The sequence below is a fragment of the Microcebus murinus genome, chromosome X, assembly GCF_040939455.1.
Source record: "Microcebus murinus isolate Inina chromosome X, M.murinus_Inina_mat1.0, whole genome shotgun sequence".
NCBI classification, from domain to species: Eukaryota; Metazoa; Chordata; class Mammalia; order Primates; family Cheirogaleidae; genus Microcebus; species Microcebus murinus.
In genome coordinates this window covers 47,342,998-47,349,569 of record NC_134136.1, presented here as the reverse complement: position 1 = coordinate 47,349,569, position 6,572 = coordinate 47,342,998, and positions in this window count along the sequence as shown.

Sequence of the window (6,572 nt, the reverse complement as noted above, 5' to 3'; positions counted from 1 at the left end):
CCATTAAAATGCCACCAGACACAAAGTTAAACTACAAACAAGGGAAAATACTTTTAAGTATGACAAATGGTTAAGTTCATATTCTTATTATCAGATAAATAGCAAACAAGATGAATATTCCATGAGTAAGCTGGAATAAGGACATGAATAGCTAAATCATGACAAAAGAAAGATATATAGATAAACAATTTGAAAAAATGTTCCATCTTCCTAGTAAACATAGAAATACAGGTTGAGTATCCCTTATCTGAAATGCTTGGGACCAGAAGTATTTTGCATTTCAGATTTTTTTTCAGATTCTGGAATATTTGCACTATACACTGGTTGAGTATCTGTAATCTGAAAATCTGAAATGCATGTCAGCACTCAAAAAGTTTAGGATTTTGGTTAGATTTCATATTTTCAAATTAGGGATGCTCAACTTGTATAAATTAAAACCAGATACCTTTCAAACTTGCTAAGATATTTTTAATGATAATATTCACTCTTGGCCAGGGTACAGAATAACGTAATGTTGAGAGTGAAAATAAAAATTTGGAAACAAGTTAAATGCCCAATAAGCCCAATAAGATAGAACTGGTTAAGTATATTGTGAAACATTGACATGACAGAATGTATGAAGCTATTTAAAACTCAGTCTCAATAAGAATATGAGACTATACTCTTGTCTTAATGAACATTAAAAATAAATGTGTACCATTCTGTTTTGGTAAGTAGATCTCGCTCTACCTCTCTCTCTCTATCTCTCCATATAACTGCTCCTCTACCACACAGAAAGTGCTTCCCCCTATCCCTGTAGCCTCCCACATGCTGGGTACAGAGTCTATCACAAGAGGCTCCAGATTGGAGCCGCTACTTCTACAGTTGAGTAGTCCACAAAAGAATATGTACTGGTTCCTGTCTTGGTATGTATGTGTGTGTGTGTGTGTGTGTGTGTGTGTGTGTGTGTGTGTGTGTGTGTGTGTGTAAAGTAAATATATCAAAGTATGAACAGTAGTCACCTCCAGGTTTGGGCATTATGAATGTTTTTCATTGCCTTTCATAGTTCTGTTTAGGTGAATGCTGTTTACTTTGATAATCAGAAGGGCCTCAGGAAAATGATTTCCCAAGAGAGTGGGTTTTGAATCTCCTTGGTTCTTTTTTTTGTGTTTCTTGGTTTCTAGTGTTGGTGCTAGAAAAAAAAAAAGTGGCAGAAGGAAAGGATTGGGGACATGGCTCCTAGGGGTGTTGGCCTGATTCTTTCTTTCATTCTACACATAAGTGAGAGTGGTCCCATGAGAGGACAAAGCATTCACTTCTACCAGATATCAGGGCACTCTCCTCATTTGAAACTTTTTTTTTTTTATCAAAAATTCATTTATTTTACATTGTTGATTAGTCCAGTCACCTGGCCTTGATCATGCACAGCTCTCTGGCCCCCATAGGGATACAGAAGCACATTTATTATCAGTTCCTCCTGTGACACCTCTGAAAGGTGCCTCTCCCCATCCCTATGTGCTGTCTGCAGAGGATCTCACAGGAAAGGTCCAGGGTGGAGCCACTGTTTGCAGTTGAGTGAGATGAATGGAAGTGGAAGTGTTGATGGCAAGGGTCTTGGTGGGGATAGAGGTGGGGGACATGTCGACCACTGCATGCTTCTCTGTCTCCTGCATCTCTGACTCTGCAGGTTTCACCAGGCCAACACCCATAGGAGCTATGGCCTCAATCCTCTCCTTCCACCACCTCCTTTTCTAGCAGCAACACTATCCACACCAACCAAGCCTAACTCTTTCCATCTCTGCCCACTTTCCTCTCCACCAGACTGCCTCTAGACTCAGAGTCCCTCCATTATTGTTAATTCTATGGGTCAAGGTATTGGCAGACCATTAAGTGCTATTAATTGGTAAGAGTAAAAGGTCAAGGCACTGTGCTAAGGTAGAAAGAACACAGAATTTGGTGCCAGGCAAATTGGGGTTTGAACCCAGGCTTCAGCAACTCTCAACTGAATGACTTTGTATAGGTGGTTGAGTTGGTACAGCTGTAAAATGGAATAGAATATTCTCCTTGAAGAACGATTAACAAGGGTGTCTATTATACCTATACCTTACAGAGCTGTGACAGTCACCAACAGGATAATGGCCAAAAAGTCTCACAAATTAGGCACTTAGTGGTATGAGTAGGCAGTCAGAATCCCTTATACCCATTACCCCAGCATCACAGAGAAGAACCCCAAGGGTAGGGGAAAGAAGCCAACACTTTTTGGGGCTTGGAAATATTCAGAAACTTGTTCAAGGCCGCCCAGCTAGTGAATAGTAGAGCAGGTATTTGAACCCAGTTATCTCTGGTGCCAAAGCTCAGGCTCTTCCCACAAACACTATCTTTTACCTGCATGCACCCAGCCCAGAACAAAGAGAGAATTGCCAGCCAACTCCAGTGATTCTGGCCAAAGATTCAGGCAGGTTGCTGTGAAAAAAGCCAGCACTAAAATACTGGGTAATCACATTAAGCTATATAAAAACTGCACAGACTTACAGACATTCCAATGGACATCGGAGTATATTATGAAGCCCCAGGTGAACCAACCATAATGAAATCTATGGTGGTTTGGTCACATTGCACAATGGATTAAAACAAAGGTTCTCAAACTTTAGCATGCAGCAGAATCACCTGCTAGGCCCCACTTCGAGAACTTCTGGGGTCAGGAGGTCTGAGGTGTGGCCTGAGAATTTGCATTTTTAACACGTTCCCCTGTGATCCTGATGCTGCTGGTCCAGAAACCACACATTGAGAACCACATTAAAATATAACACTCCCAAGTTTCATGTGTGTCCCATCTTCCCCCAATCCCAAGGAGCTATCAGCACACATGAGTATTACAAGACCAGCCCCTAATCCAGAAAACCTAGCCTTGGGTTTGACATCCCTGATGGGCCCCTTCCTCTCCAGGGCTCCCTTACAAAGTAACCAAGGCTTTCCCAGAAATCATGACTCTGAGAGAAGTGAGAATGCTGGTGGGAAGTGTTTTTTTTTTTTTTTCTATCCCTACACCAAGCAGGTAGCTGGCCTCCACTCCTTTGCCTCATAGAACATTTGTCTTATGAGCAGACAGTCCACAGCCTGGCTGCTTTCCAGAATCCTGAGAACAACAGGATTATGCATAGGAGAAAGGGGACAGTGCCTTGGAAGGCAGAAATGCAGGAGGGAAATTTCTGCTCATGGGACTTCAGGGGACAGGTCTCAGGGAAATGGCTTCTTGGTACACAGAGGGAGGCTGGACCCCAGGTGTTAGGGCTCCTGGCCTAGGCAGAACCACCCTCCCCTCCTCTTCCCTCACGCCCTATCAGCCCTGGAGCAGCAGATGTGCCACCTTCAAGGGACCATGTAGTCTTGGACACTGAGGGTAGCAGGGACAATCACAATGAATTAAAGGCCCCACAGAGGTGCCCCCAATTCTTGGATAACTCATTAGAGGAGGAGGGACCCTCCAATAGTGGATGAGATTGAATGTTTCTTCACCTTAATGGGATGGAGGGAAGGTGCAAATTTAAGCTGCCATCCTGAGCAAGCCTGCCCCAAGATACACAGTACACAGTAGACACAGCAGGCAAGTGCACACTCTTTATTATGAGTTAGAACAGAAAGCCCCTGACAAAGGTTGATCTTGGTGAGCAGGGTGGGATTCTATGGGGGAACTCGAGGACAAGTTTAGCTCAGACTGGAGGTGGATATAACTTCCCACTCCTGGGCTCCACCCTGGCTCCCTCCTTGCCTTGGGGGAGCAGAGCCTGCATAGAACACAACAGGAAGAGAAGGGGTCCAAGGCATCCTCAAGAGTTCTCACCCCAGTCCAGTTCTATTTTTAACCCAATTAGTCCTCCCAAGAGAAGCACAATCCATACCCTGATGGCCCCAATGTCTGTTCTTGAAATCCATTTTGTTCTTCATCCACTGTGGATTGGAAAGGGACCTGAGATGGGAGCAGCCCAAGGCTGAGGGCTGGAGCATGTAGCTAACACTTCCCCAAGCACTGTCTTTCCTTAAGTCACCCCAGTGGTCTTTCAGGCAGGCTGGTGGGCAACTAGGAAAATAGCTGTCCCTCTCAAGGGAAGACATCTGCAGAGGATGAGAAAAGCCCTGCCTGTACTTGTGTGAGGCCACTTTCCCAATATTTGCCACTGCCCATTCATCTCCACTGGGACTAAAATGAGCAGTTCAGTCACTCAAAGCCTTTCATGAAAGTCTCTTAGATGTCCCTAGATTCACAGAAATAAATCTTTATATTATTTCAACTGGGTTTATCCAAAGGCTACACTACATGCAAAGCTCGGAAGACACACCCCCTTTCAATGGCAGCTTCTACTAAAAAAACAAAAACAAAAAAAGAAAAAGAAAAAAATTATTTAAAAAATTAAGAATAAAAATACATATAAAAAAAGAAGACATACCCCTTATCTACACTGTATTTCAAATTAGGCCTCTTTGTCATCTGACCAAACTCACCCAATTAGATTATAATGTGTGCACCAGATAATAACATTAGAATTGTAGTTTCTAACACATACTAGGCTATCAATGACTATTTGTTTAATTAATTAATGAAATTCAACAAACTTGCTATAATCTCTAAAATTTAACACTACGTTCCCAACCCCATTTGAACTCGGCTATATCAATCCCATTTTGTTAACAGAAGGATTAAATTCTAACAAAATCTGTCTGCTCTCCCTTGTTGCAAAATATGTGCCAGAATGTCTCCTTTTCCCTGATTTCTTTGCACTTTTTTTTAGCTCCAGCCAGTTAAGGTCCCACTGAGGTGAAGGTTGTTAAGAGCCAGAGGGATATTTTGTCAGGATTCACACACGGGGAGCTGTAGCTGCTTTAGCTTTGGGAGCTGGAGCTTCTTTAACTTTGGGAGGCAGAGGAGCTTCCTTAGCTTTGGGAGCCGGAGCTTCTTTAGCTTTGGGAGAAGGAGCTGCTTCGGCTTTGGGAGCCTGGCCTTCTTTAGCTTTGAGAGCCAGAGCTGCTTCAGCTTTGGGAATCAGAGCTTCTTTAGCTTTGGGAGCCGGAGCTGCATCAGCTTTGGGAGCCTGGCCTTCTTTAGCTTTGGGAGCCAGAGCTGCATCGGCTTTGGGAGCCAGAGCTGCTTCGGCTTTGGGAGCCAGAGCTGCATCGGCTTTGGGAGCCAGAGCTGCTTCGGCTTTGGGAGCCAGAGCTGCTTCGGCTTTGGGAGCCAGAGCTTCTTTAGCTTTGGGAGCTGGAGTTGCTTCGGCTTTGGGAGCCAGAGCTGCTTTGGCCTTGGGAGCTGGAGCTTCTTTAGCTTTGGGAGCCGGAGCTGCTTCGGCTTTGGGAGCCAGAGCTGCTTTGGGAGCCGGAGCTGCTTTGGGAGCCAGAGCTTCTTTAGCTTTGGGAGCCGGAGCTGCTTCGGCTATGAGAGCCTGAGCTTCTTTAGTTTTGGGAGCCGGAGCTTCTTCAGCTTTGGGAGGTGGAGCTTTTTTAGCTTCATGCAAAGTTCCTGGAGCTTGGAGACACAAAGAATAGGCCCTCATCTATGAATGTTATAAAAATAAATCAAGAAACAAATATGAACACTGCTGTAGTTTACAATATAACAATAGCATTCTCAAGGAAAAAGCAGTGCTACTGGAACATAATGTATCTTATGTCCTAAAAGCAATACTATTCTCAGCCAAAGACCTGGTGTTATGGGAGAGAGGAGGTCCAAGAGAACGCAGAAGGAGAAAAAGAGAATGTTCCATAACGTCAGCTTCTCCAGGCTGTCAACCAATTGGTAGCAGCCCATCCAGAGTCTACCACTTGTGAACTTAAATGCAACTGGAGAAATTTTCCTTTTAGAGATTAATTGACATATTCAATAGGATTTCATCCTTCTTGAAAACAATACAAGTTATATACACCCATAGACATATACAATGTAAAACTAGGGAAAGAGATCCATATGTAGAAATAGATATATTAATGTGTTTAAAATGGTATTGCTTAATGGTGGGATAATGAAAATTTTTGTTTGATGGATTTTCAAATTTTCTATGATGTAAATAAAAGAGATTTTTTTTTCTTTTTAAGAGATGGGGTTTTGCAATATTGCTCAGGCTGGAGTGCAGAGGTTATTCACAGGCACCATCATGGCACACTGTAGCCTCAAACTTCTGGGCTCCAGTGATCCTCCTGCCTCAACCTCCTGAGTAGATGGGATTATAGGTGCACGCCATCATGCCAAGCTAAGAGTTAGTGTTTTTTGTTTGCTTTTACCAGAAGGGGGTCTCCAGAAACTCATTTTTCTATGTCTCCATTATCTTTCTACCTCCCTGAATGCAGTGAGGAACTTATTTGGGGTCAGGGCTTCTCACCTCAACCAGTATCTAGATTTTCTTGCATTTATAGCAAGTGTCAAGAAAAATGAATCACACTTTACACCATGGGCAATCTCAATCTGTCCTCCTGAGGTCTGGGGCAAGTTTCTCCTTTTGCTGGGATCAAAGTCTTTCTTACCTTTTGGTAGCTTGGCCATTTGTACCTGAGATTGTTGCTTCCTTGAGTCTCCTTGGTCCAAGCCGTGCTCAGAGAGGTTTCTG